General features: G+C 39.5%; 1 pseudogene; it reads left to right on the top strand.

The window, feature by feature from the left end:
• Nucleotides 1-253: 253 nt before the first annotated feature.
• Nucleotides 254-1,460, top strand: LOC148547480 (protein FAR1-RELATED SEQUENCE 5-like; annotated as a pseudogene).
• The last annotated feature ends 10,567 nt before the right edge of the window (nucleotides 1,461-12,027 follow it).

Below are 12,027 nucleotides of genomic sequence, written 5' to 3'. Positions count from 1 at the left end.
TATGTGATACGTGATGTGTTGTAGGTGTCGTCATTAGAGGAAGATCCAGATAGGTATTGTAACAATTCGATGTATGCACCATTCCAGGAAGAAGGGGTCGTTGAGGAGAATGCAACGAGCGAGGGAGATGATTTCGAATGGGTTGGGGGACATTCGGCTGAGTCAGGTGCAGAAAGACGATGATGCATACGGTGATGGCTTTTATCACAACTAGGAAGAAAGGGGAATTGATCGGCTGGCTGATCTGGGTTGTATGAATTTGAAGGAAATTAGTGCTGATCAAATTAAAATGTTACATTTTGTAGATCGGGAAGTTCCTTTTGCTTTCTATAACTTGTATGCGAAGATGAACGGATTTGCTACAAGAAGGTACCGGTCGCAGCAAAACATGAACAACGAGGTTACACAACAGTCCTTTGTTTGCTTTAGGCAGGGATTTAGAAAGAACAATGATTGTGAAAAATGTTAAAGGGAACCAAAGCCGGAGTCCATATGTGGTTGTGAGGCTGAAATGCGTGTACATGTACACAGGAAAAGTGGAAGATGGATCATAATCTATTTTCAGGAAGTTCATAATCACAAGATGCTCGAGGACACTCTAACTTTCATGCTTCCTGGACACAAGATGATGAATGCGGCATTTATTAATCAGACGAATATGATGTTTAAGGTTGGCATTAGGACTCCACAAATTTATGCATCGTTTGTGCAAACCGCAAGAGGCCATGAAAATGTTCCATTTTTGAAAAGAGATATGTACAACAAGATAGACAAAGAAAGGAAGCTCATTGGTGGGGATGCAACATCGTGTCTTAAGTTGTTAGAATCAATAGCAAAGTGAAATCCAAGAATGTTTGTAAGATACTTGGCAGATAAAGATGGGTGATTAGTTCACCTATTTTGGTCATAAGAACAAGTACATGTGCTAACTTGTGGTTTTTTTCGGTCTAAACCATCATAACGAAAAAATTGTATTTGCTACTGCACTAGTTGCAAACAAGACGAAAGAAACATACACTTGGTTACTTCAGCAGTTTCTTGAATCAATGAAAAGGAAGGCACCTGGATGTGTTATAACTGATGGTCACGGTGCAATGAAGAAGGCCATTGAAGTTGTATTTCCAGGTGGTTATCATCGGCTCTGTGCTTGGTATTTAATTAGGAATGCCACTTCAAATATTAGCAATCCAGTGTTTACGTCTGAATTCAAAAAATGCATGTTATTTGACTATAAAGTATCTGAGTTTGAGGAAACATGGCAGAAGCTTGTATCGAAACTTGATCTCGAGACTAATCAGTGGGTGTGTGATCTTTATGCCAAGAGAGCAATGTGGGCCACTACCTATATCTGCAGACATTTTTCGGGTGGCTTCCGAACGACCTCGAGGTGTGAAGGTTTGCATTCTATGCTTGGCAAGTTTGTACACTCTAGACATAACTTGAAGGATTTCGTTGAGTAGTTCTTTCATTGCATAACTCATATGAGGTCTCGGGAAGCACACACTGATTTGTAATCTATTGTTAGGGATTTGGTAATGCAAATATCATTGCATGCTCTTGAGAGATTGGCTGCAAATTTGCTTACCTGGAAAATTTTTCTGTTGTTCAAGCCAATGCTTTCGCGAGCTTGCACGCTGAAGGTTCGCTCCTGCACATACACACCTATGTATGAGATTTATACACTTTCACGATTCGAAAATTCACAGTGAGAGTGGCAAGTCTCGCAGTATCCTAATGGAACTTTCTTTAAGTGTTCATGCATGAGAAGTGAGTCATTGGTTATTCCATGTGATCACGTTGCGCGGTCCTTGTTCATATGGATGCCACAGAGATACCCTCGACTCTGGTTCTAGGCACATGGTCAAAGGATTCCAGGTCCAAAGTTAGGGCATTCATGGAGAAAGGACCATTTTGTTGGGACTCAATGGTCAACTGTCATAATTGGATGTTGAATGACTTGTGCAGGGAGTTGTGTGTGCCAGTGTCTAATGATGCTGATGAGTTTGTGGAAGTCACCCAAAAACTTAGGAATGAGATCTCCTGTATTAAGGGTTCGGTCAAAGAGGTTGGAGAAAGACCAAATGTGGTCGGATCCTCTACTCTGGAGGGATGTGTTAGGGATCCAAATATCGCTTGACAACGTACTCGGCGCAAAAAAGGTTCACTGAACCATCCATTAGTCAAGGGTGTTAAGAGGTGTGGCATATGTAGGAATGTTGGACATAATAGACTTTCATGCCATCAAAGGCAAACCAGGCATGAGTCTGAGTATTTGGCAGCGAGATATAGCCCATGCGGTGAGATGTATGATGACGATGACATATACTATGATGATATATCCCAGGTAAGTCTCATATGACTCTTCAATCACCAATTTGAACAATCAGTTTTACACCAAATTGAATAATTATGACAAATGTGTGTGTCTTTGCTTGTACCAATCTTACAACATGAAGATGGAGATTATTATATCCCAACACGTGACTAATGGTGATGTTGATGCTAATGAGGATGAATTGGATGAGCAATGTGCAACGGATGAACATGAGTACGATGTTTCATTATCGAAACCATAGATAATTGCGATGTTGGGTAGTTTAATTTATATTGTTTGGTAATTATGGGTAACTTGTTACCTCAAAGTAAAGATATTAGCTTTTTTTATTGTTTTGATTCGAACCATTCTTAATTTGTGATGTCTGAGTGAATTATTCATAGAACACAAGAAAAAATGTTCTGGTTCAAACCGGCTTAATTTGTCTTGTCCGACTTAATGCTATTTACCAGTAAGATCCAGAGACATAAAAGAGTACATATAAGTTCATAAGTTCAAACTGATACACGCCAATTAAAAGGAAGATATTTAAATAGTAGGCACACGTCCTAATGAAACATAAAGTCTACTATGACCACCGCCCAGTTCACAACAAAAGGTGTACAGTGAAGACCAGTCTCTCTTTATCTCAAACTTTCGCACCAATACTTGGCATCGAAGATGTCACTTCGTTGAAGGGCTCCATGATCAAACCCAATGCGGTGTGCATCCTGACAAGATTTTTATCGAGCTGCAACAAATTTTCACAAGTCAAGCAAGCGGCATTTGTCATAGATCGAACTTTCAAGAACATATTTGATTACTTACGTGGGGCATTAAGGTTATGCTGAAAGGCACTGCCCGTTGCCATCAAATTCAAAACCGAAATCGCTGAAGTCTCCCTACGTGGTGGAATTGGCTTGGCATATTAACATTAAACATTGAAAGTGTGCTTTACAATTTGGATAAGGATAATTGAAAGGTAGAATGGATTCCACCTTACCTTGATTGGGCTGTGGGAAAACCGTCTTCTTCTTTTATGCGGATGTATGTCACTCCTTTGTACTTCTTGGAGAATTGCAGCGGGTATTTTGGTTTACCAATGACTACTGACAAATTGTCTCCCTGAATCCATGCAGAATGTATTTTTTTTTAAGTTAAAGACAACTCTATCCATCACAAATTCGAGTTACTGTATTAGACTAACCAATTTTCTTATGGTGGCTTTGCATCGAATTGCTTTTTCATCATCCATCAAAGCATCCAGGTGATAAAACACCTCATCTTTGAATGCTACGATAGCTAGGAACCAGTGTCCCTCATCCTCTATGACAGGTATATAAGCCTACGAAAGAAGTACCGAATTAATTATTGTGGAATAAATTATTAACATGTTATAGGTTATATTTATGAATACGTAGTTAAGATTCATAGAGGGCCTCATCCAAGTTGGCATGTAAGTTTCGGTTATTTGTTGCAAACCTTTATTTTATCTTAAGAACACATTGTTATTGTTTTTAATGTCTCTCTCTATTTGTTACGAAATTAAGTCATAAATATTACACTCTAAATTTATAAATATAATTTAGAAAAATATAAATAATATCAACTTGTGTACTAGTGAAAAATGTTTACCGAAAAAATCTATATACTAAAGTTACAAGGTGAGGATGACCTCGCTCTCGTTCCCATTCCATCCAAATCATCGTTCTGGTCAACATATTAATACTTCCGGCTCGATGCAGCCTGCTATCATGCGAAGTGTTACTACCTTAAAAGGAAAACCTTACCAAAACCAAGAACTAACGGGAATTAGTATGCAAAACAGGCTCATCAACTATATTTCTCCACTCCTAGAGTCTACCTATGCTACAAAACCGACCTCTTCCTTTTCCTAGCCTTCATTGATATCGTATGCGGTTTATCGGAATCAGAAAGATCCCCGCTCATCCCTAATATCCCATACCCAAAATGGTTTGCTAGGTGTTTCAAGAATGGCATTAAGTCTTTAACTCTAATACTAAACAGGTACAATTCTACACGTGATAATATTCCTTACAGTTAACATATTTCCTGAAGACACCATAACATAATTTAATTGTTTAAGTTTTTGTCTTCATTTGGTGCAGGCGAAACATAAATGCACACTCATCCCTATCACGGTGTTCTACTGAAAGCATACAAAAAATTAAATACAACACAACAACTCTATAACAATGACAACTCTATATCGCTCCCCTGCACTAAAAAAATTAAATACAACACGACAAAACAGACTCTGTACAAGTATGTATATCGTCATGGCTATATGACAGTCTAACACAACGTAAGACAGACAGGCCATAGCCCCACTTTAAAAGATCAAACCAAACATATCGATAACTAACCATCTCAAAAATAAACGATTACAACACATGCTAATGAAGGATAAGGAAAAAAGATTAACTAAATTTCACCATTACCAGCATCAACAAACAGATTTCTATAGTACCAGCAACAACAACATCGAGAAAGTAGCTTCACATCCTCGCACTCACATTGACATGTTAATTAAATTTAATTTACCAAGCTACTTAATGACCCATAATCTAGGAAAATAACTAAAGCAACAGTTCACAAAAGCAAATTCTTCATTAACACATACATCAAACATATAATAACTTCATACTCACTACAACTAAATTCAGATAAACCAAAACTTAATTCAAGGGGACTGGCCTTCAATACGAGCGTTCACAACAACCTCATAACTGGCCAAAAGCTTCTCATAAGCATCCTCCAACTGGCCCACCTTAGCCCGGAGTATTGTAGTACTGTCTCGAAGAAGCTTCACTCTTGAGTAGTAATACTCTTATATTTCCTTATCGATAATTTCCAGGACTCGACCAAGTATCTCTTGCACCGCATCTTCACGAGCCGCCTTTTCTACCATAGAAAACCGACCCTTAGCACTGTGTTCGACCTCATACGTTCACCTGGAACAACCGCGGTAAATCCGAAGAACGAACCTTTGTCTCTGACATACCTTTCTTGCTTGAAGAAACACGGCCCAGGAATATCAGATTCGTGGCACACCTTCACCAGCCAGTCTTCCATGCTATTCACTATGGCAAATTCACCATTAAGCTCTTCTTCAAGGATTATTGGAAGCCCTGCACCAGCAATCACTTCCAATAATTATTTTTCTTCGGTTGAAATAACCCAAATATATACCATATACAATAACTCAAATGAACAAAATATCATAAGAATAACTTCGATTAAGCACATTCATTGAAACTCAAACTTACAAGACACCACGGGTCGCGGCCAACTGCTCCGAGATGGCGTACTTCCTTTCCAAACACCACTTCCTTCGCCACTGGAACCAATCATCTCCAGCATTGCAGCTGTCCTGGCGGCAATACATTGCAATCTTGTGTTGAATGCCAATACAGCTTGTTGGTAGCTATTAAACCCGTGGAATTCAAGAAAAGGGTAGTTACAAACTTGGTCTCTCGTATCTTCCCAACTAGTATACACACATGTCTGCGTCCCTTTTGTCACTGCGAAGAACAAGTAGCTTTGCATGCTATCCTCCATCCTTCAAAATCGCTCCCTCAATGGAGCCAAGCCAACAAACTCTCCAGTGTGCCAACAAACCCTCTATTTTAAGACAAAAAATCAGTTGACTTCTCAATTGTATACAATAACATTAATGTCTCTTATATTAACATCAATTATATAATTGTGTATTCTATATACCTTCTTCGTATTTTAATATTTAATAAAAAAAAATTCCTGTTACGAAAAAGAAAAATCGTGTATGACTTTTTAAAATTATTTAATTTTAGTTAATTTTAACATTTTGATATTAAAAAGAATTAATTATAACATAAATTAGCTGAAATGGGATCCCTAGAGTTTTTATCATATATTTTTTATCTCTTAAAAAAAATTCTCTGTCATTGAAAATTTTTAAAGATGAGTATAAAAATAAGAGAGTTAAGAGAATGAATATTGCCACTTTTAATTTAAAAGATAGTACTCTTAATATAATGTTTATTTGTAGCAAAATTTTATAATTTAAAGGTGACATTATTAATTAATTTTTTTGTCAAGTATTATTAATTAATTTAAAAATGACAATATTTTTTTCTGTATGGAGTTATACATTATACATTGAAGTACCTTTGCATACTTTCCTCTATCCTTTGAAATTGGTGTCTCAATGGAGCCAACAGACCCTCTGTTGTATCCATTTGTTGCGCCTATGTCTCTTTATATTTGTAACCTAAATCCTAATAATTATATGAATGGACATAAAAATAATTTTATTCAATGTCATCTCTTCCTTTTCCATTCCACAGCCACCTAACCAATAATTCATTCCAATACTATAAACAATAATTCCCATTTTATAAACATACATCAATTACTAACTATAACGTTAAATCCTCTAAATTAGCTTTATAACTTGTAACAATTATTTTTTTCGAAACTAACAATTTATAGGCACACTTATTTCTTGAGTTTCAGATTGATTCAAATTAAGCTAGTTTTTTTGTCCAAAATCAACTTTTTTTTGGGACAAGTCCAAAATCAACATATATACAACCATAAAAAAGATATATTACCACCGTTTTATAATTATACACAAAAACTAATATCATACCTTTACAAATTTCAAAACAAACGCAGCCCAACTACTACACTGTCCATTCACGGCCCAAATCAGACGAAAGCAAATATTTAATACTAACCTCTTATAAACATATATATTATGTTATCACCCATGACACAACGGATACATTTGCAAATGTTATAAACCGGTTCTAACTACGTGCAGGTCAGAAGCAACACGTCATTTACCCAATGTTCAGAATATCGATTCGAATCGGCCGGTCGAACCGGAAACTGTTAACAAACACAATTCGGATAGAAGACAAAACCGTCAAATTTAAAAACCAGAATTAGACCATCGAATTGGATGGGAACTGGTCAGTCGAACCGAAACGTGACCTGGATGGTTTTTGAAATTAAGCCAAAAGAGGAACCTTAGTCTTTCACCCAGACACCTACAGACAGCAGAGACCCACTTTCGAGCCTCCCTTCCAGCCCTCCACTCTCACCTCTCGCTCACAGTTCCCACTTCCCAGTCTCCACTTCGAGCTTCCGACGTAACCTCCGTCCAGCCACCGCCGCCTTCGCAAGGTCTGTGGAAGTCACTCACCGTCGCAAGTTCCTTTCAGCCAGCTTTCCACTCGCGCAGCCAGCTTTCCTTTCAATCGTCAAAATCACAGCCACCGCCAGCGCCAATTTCCGTCGCAACATTCCTTCCCTTTCATCGTGCAGCCACCGTGCAAACGTGGAAGCCTCCGTCGCGCAGCCACGCCGCCGCCGGCGCTATAGCTCTGTTCCACCGCAGCCACTGTCCTGTTCGAAGGTGCGCCTTGTCTCCGTGTCTCCCTCTTGCGTGCTCAGTTGAAGGCTTCTTCTAGCTTCTAGGTAATTTTTTCTTTATCTATAATTGAATAATTTTTCGATTCTGGGAAGTTCTGTGAGATGTGAACTTTTTGTGATTTTTTATTTTTCTGTGAACTGTGAACTGAAGTTACTGAATTGAACTGTGGACTTTGTTGAATAATTTTTTTTATTTTTCACTTTCCACCCCCAATGCGTTCTGCTAACTGCATCACAGAGCACTAGTTGCGAAACTCTGTCGTCGGTGTGCCGAGGAAGACGACCTTGAACTTCCGCCATCTTGTCTCTGTCGTCTATCGCCGTCTGTCCTCCTTTGCGATCGAAGGTCATTGACTTAGAGCTAACTCGTTCTTCATCACTTTTAATTTTTTATGCTTTGTTCAGAAATCATTAAATGATTACTGAATATTTTGTGTTTTTATTGAATGATTATCTAATTATTGATTAGCTCTCTGCTGCTGTTTTGTGTTTTCTGTTTTGTGACTTTTTTGGGTTGTGCTGTGTTGTTGCCTGCTAGCGATGAATTTGTTTTTGTTTACTATTTTGTGAATTTTTTTTATCGTGATGTGCTGCTGCTACTGTTGATGTGCTGCTTTGTGTTTACTGTTTTGTAGTTTTCTTTTATTTTTTGGTAGTGATGAGCTGCTGCTGTTGAGGTGCTGTTTTGTTTTTTATTGTTTTGTGATTTAATGATGCTTATATTGTGAATTTGTGACTCTCTTAAACTCTTAATGATTCATTGGTTTATGATTTAATTATGCTTAGATTGAGTTTTTGCAAATTTTGATGATTGATGACAAACTTTCATGTTGACTTTTTATTTTTAGATATTTTTTGTGTTTTTAATTTTTGTTGAAAGATTATGTGATTATTGATTAGCTCTGATTTTGCTGTGCTACTGTTTTGTGTTGTGATTTTATTATTTTGATTCACTGATTATTGATTATTGATTAAATGTTTGTGCATATAACCTCTGTCTTGTAAGGGCTTTAACTTTTGTGTTTGTACACTACATTGGTAGAGAAACTATATGATTTTACAAGCTACGCTTCTCATGAGCCTGATGAAATGGTTTTTGTTTCCTCTCCTATTGAGCCTGATGAACATTTTGTTCAGAAACCACTTTGAATGATTATTGATTAGCTCTTCTCACTGTTGTTGTGCTCGTTCTTCTCTACTCTGAATGTTACTGTATTTTTGTGCCTTTTGTGCTCATTGTTTTTAATTCAATGAAGTAATAGATGAATTGAATTAACTCAATTAACTAGTTAAGTATATGATCGAATATTTGTTATTAGTTTGGTTAATTCTTTATTTTTGTTTTGTTTTATTTTTTGTGACTATCTTAATGAGTTCAATAGTAATATAACGACTAATGAATGATAAATTGTTAATAATTATGAAATTAAAGGTTATATTAGATTTTAGTTGATGTAGTACTTTATATTTGGAAGACATTTTAAAAATTTATATTAGACTATAATTATGTTTTAGAGTATTTATTTACAATTTATTTATTATTTTATATAAACAGTTGTTTCGGTTAGACCATAGTTCAACCGGTTGGACCACTAAATCAGTAAACCAATAACTAGAGCGGTTCGATGATTTACCATCTACGTCAATTGGACATACACGTGACTAATACTCGAACCTCCAACACAACAAAAAGCGACCGGCATCGTGACGCCTGAACTGGGTTGGCGCATAGTCCACATACTAAAACTGACTCTGAACCAATAGCAGATCTCCCAGGCTGGCACTTTTATTTTAAAAAGAAAATCCCCTTTAAACGACGTGACTTTGGATTAAAAAAAAACATATATTTTTTTTGTCATGAACAAATGGAGTTGAAGAGTTCAGATTCATTCACTTAGGTTACGCCTAAAATTAAAAATCCTAAAACCCACCCACCTAAGGAGCTGCAGCCGCCGGCCATACCTCTAGAGGCAGGAGGAGGAGGCAGGCCCAATTGGCTCCGTTAGCCAGTTCAGAAGGTCACTGTCGCCGGCATTGGTGCAGCTTTTGGCCTTGGCCACATTGCTCCTGTCGCCCGCTTTGCCGCTGTTTCCCATGCTATTGTATTGCCCACTGCTGTCGCCGGCGCTTTTGCAACCTATTCTCTGCATCGTCGCTTTTCTCGCCTACGTTGCCTGTCGTCGCCGGCTTTGTTGATGCCACCGTCTCTTGCTGTCGCTGCTCACTCCCCCACTTCCCTGTTCGTAACTCAGCGTCTTCTTCTTTAGTTTTATTTTTTCGTTTTTTATTTGTTTGATTTAATTTATTTTCATGAGAGGAAAAAAAGTGATTTGTTGAACATGAGGGGGGGACTAGAGGCGTACACCAACAAGCAAAGGATCCGAGGATTTGGAATCGGGAGGAATATCAACGGTTAGAAAATGATTCGTTCTTTGTGTTCGTGGATAATCTACCGGATGATATCTCAAGGAGAGAATTGTATCACTTGTTTTGGTGGACGGGAAGAATTAACGACATATATCTTGGCCGAAAAAGGAAGAGTGGACTGATCTACCTTTTTGCCTTTGTTCGTTACACGACAAAAGGTGGCGCTCTAAAGGCGATTATAGAGATGAACCATTGGAGAATCCGGGGAAAGGTAATTACTGTTGGAGAAGCTAAGTATAGAAGACAATCTCAGACGAGGGGAGGACAGGTGCGGCTGGACCTCACAAGTCAGCATGGAGGAGGACCAGAGGGTTCCCATCATGGGAAAGGCATTGCTGCTGATCAAGTCATTGAGGAACAGCCAGTGCGAGACCATAAGGCTACCACAAAGGGGTGTGGAAATTTGAAAAGAATTGATGTGCCGATAGTCGAAGCAAATATGGATTAGTTGGTGAGGAGTTTTGTGGGACAAACCTTGTACTCTGTGGACCTGAGATCAGTGAAGAAGGTGGTGTGTAAAAATCTGCCTCACATTGTGGACGTTAAGGAGATCGGGGTGTCCAAAGTGCTGTTAATCTTTGATACTGTGCAGCATGCTGAGGGAGCGTTTACATTCAAAATGGATACTTTGTTGAAATTCTTCCATAGGGTCTGGCGTTGGGAGGAGTCGGAACGCTGTAACACTCGAAGAACGTGGCTAGAGTGCTACGGAATCCCTTTACATGCATGGTCGCCGGAAACGTTTAAAAAATAGGAGGGCAATGGGGAGACATGCTTCAGTGTGATGTAACGACAGGGGAAGGAGCATCGTTTACAGTAGGAAGGATTCAAGTTGAGACGGGGGTGTTTGATGAAATTCGAGAATGGGTGCAAATTGCTGTTGGGAATACTGAGTTTGGGGTTTTTGTGAAGGAGGTAGGCTCCCAGGTGAGTGCGGCGGACAGTGTGAAGATGAGCCGCACTGACTGTGCTGAGAAGATAGTTTCTGACGTTGCTGGTGCGTTCCTGAAAAAGGGGGCGGGGAGTTGGGATCCGACGGCGGGACTGGTTGCCGGTAGTCCTACGGAGCCTGTGCACGGGGAGGACAGAGTAGTAATTAATGATATCTTTTTGAATGATGTTAACGTTGATTATTTGAATTTCAAAAAGGATATGCATGTACCAGATTCAGTTAGTGGTACCAAGGACGATAGGGTAGCAGATTCTAAGGGATTTGATGTGGTTAATGAGGGGGAGTCGGAGAAAATGGTCACGCGATATGTGGAACTGGGGGAGGAGGGGTTGCGTGTGCTAGACCATATGGTATGTTTAATGTGGGCCATCCGGTGTGTTACAAGGCTGGGAGGTGTGATGGGTTAGTTTTGGGCTTGCCTTTAATTGGCCCAACAGCAAATCAAGGTGGATGTGGGCTGCAGAATGAAGAGCGCCTGGTGGTTGGGGTAGATGTTGGGCTGGGCCAGGGTTGTTTACTGGCTACAACGAATCACAGACCTCTACCCATTGGAGGCACGGGCAGGTCGGGTGGACTGAGGACCTGGAGGGCTCCACGAGATCTGAGTGCAGTGGTGCCTTTGGAAGGTCTGAGCGGTGAACTAGGGTACCTAGAGGAGGCTGCTACTGCGGTGGACGGGATGACGCACAGTGCGTGGAGATCGCTGGCGGCTGGGACCCAGGAATTGGAGGCGGATTTGGAGAGAGCAGAATCGATCGCGCACGCAGTTATTGAGCGCAAGTGTGGAAGGGTGTCGCCGGGGGAGACGAATGCCGGAGAGGAAATACGCCGGTAGGACCAGGTGGCGCAGGAAGGGGGAGGTGCGGACAGACTACACTATGATAGGTCCCAA

The sequence above is a fragment of the Arachis ipaensis genome, chromosome B8, assembly GCF_059453495.1.
Source record: "Arachis ipaensis isolate K30076 ecotype BB chromosome B8, ASM5945349v1, whole genome shotgun sequence".
Taxonomy (NCBI): Eukaryota; Viridiplantae; Streptophyta; class Magnoliopsida; order Fabales; family Fabaceae; genus Arachis; species Arachis ipaensis.
Note: the sequence above shows the minus strand (reverse complement) of the source record. Positions and strands in the feature narration are given on the sequence as shown.